The sequence below is a fragment of the Mastomys coucha genome, chromosome X (assembly GCF_008632895.1).
Source record: "Mastomys coucha isolate ucsf_1 chromosome X, UCSF_Mcou_1, whole genome shotgun sequence".
Classification (NCBI taxonomy): domain Eukaryota; kingdom Metazoa; phylum Chordata; class Mammalia; order Rodentia; family Muridae; genus Mastomys; species Mastomys coucha.
The window spans coordinates 102,423,792-102,425,506 of NC_045030.1; positions in this window are offsets into that span (position 1 = coordinate 102,423,792).

Genomic DNA, 1,715 nt, shown 5'->3' on the forward strand with positions numbered 1-1,715 from the left:
TAAGTGTGGAGGTTAGAAAACAGATTTCAGGACTCGTTCACTCCAGCTACCTTTACATGGTTTTCCAAGATGGAACTCATGTCTCCTGACTTGCAGTGTCTTGAGTGTTCGACCACAACAAGTCTTACAAAAGAAGGTAATTGGGGTTTGCTTAGAGTTTCAAAGGTTTAGTCCATTATCACAGTGGGAAGCATCGCAGCCTAAAAGCAGACATGTTGCTGGAGAAGGAGCTCGGAGTTCTACATCTGGATCATCACAAAACAAGGAGAAACACTTCGTCTAACTAAGCCACACCTCCTATTCCTTCTGGAGTAGTGCCTCTGACTAAGCATTCAAATAAGTGAGCCTGTGGGACCCATTGTTGCTCAAACCAGGACACACAACGAGCACCTTTTTACTGCTGAGCCATCTCACTCTGCTGTATAACTGATGAGTAAGAGTGATTTTTTTTTTAACACAACATGTTCTTGCTTCAGCTCCATCCTGTGGTAGCCCTGTGTTATCTCAGCTTATAAGCATTGGTGATTTTTTTCTATAGACTCAACTTTCCCAATTTTAAAAATTCTGAATTTCTACCTTTAAGCAGGCATGCCACTATAACAGAAAAAAATGTTCAAAAATAAGCTTGGCATGGTGCTACATGCTTGTAATCCCAGATCATTGGAGCTTAGGTTGGGGACTTGTGAGTTTAAGGCAAGTCTAGAGATACATAGCAAGTTCCTGGTCAATTTGGAATACAGTATCATGGCTCTGTAAATCAGAACTTAGCTAAAATGCAAAGAAAGGACTTATTGAAGTAGTTTCACATAGTATAAATAGTACCTTAAGCCACTTTCAAAGGGCTGAGGATGTAGTTCAATGATAGAGCGCCTGCCTAGCATAAGCAAGGCCCTGGGTTCCATCTCCAATCCACACCCACAAAAAGTAAATAATCTCACATACATATCTGTAACAATGAATAATAGCAATAAATTCGAAAACTCTTGAAACTTTGAAAAGCTTTTTAGTACCTGGTCTTTTGCTTGGGGCAGTGGTCCACTCAGTAGATTGTGAATGCCTGTTGCATAGGTGTCATCCCCAAAAAGAAGTGAGAGACTGGAAAACTGAACCAGAAAAACTAGATTCTGTGGCTGGGGGAACAATTAAAACTAGCCTGGGAGAAAGTAGGGAGGAATGGGCCTCTTATATCAAGTGACCCGTTGCTCCGGGTGTGGGCTGCATATAAAAAGACTGCCCGCTACTCCAGTGCTCTCTCTCTCTATTCCCACATTTTCTCCCCCCACCCCGTTTTCTGTCCTTCTCTGTGCCCCATCCTCTTCATTGCCATCATGGCTCTGTTCCCATCTGTCTGTCTGCCTCATCTACAATGTCTACTGTCTGCCTTTATCCCTTCTCTAGGTCTTCACTTCCCCAAATAAACCCCCTTTATACCAGATCTATTGCATAACATAATTTCTCAAGAGCACACCTTAGCATGGACATGCCAGGTACCCTCTCCCCGCATTCATAACATTGTGGGGTTGTTTGGGTTTGTTTTGTTTGGACAAGACCTCACTAGATTGGCTAGGCATGATTCTCCACTACTGCCTCCCTAATGCTTTACACTTAAGACACACCAAGCTTTTTGTTTTTGCTTTTTTTTTAAAGATTTATTTATTATTATATGTAAATACACTGTAGCTGTCTTCAGATGCACCAGAAGAGGGCGTCAGATC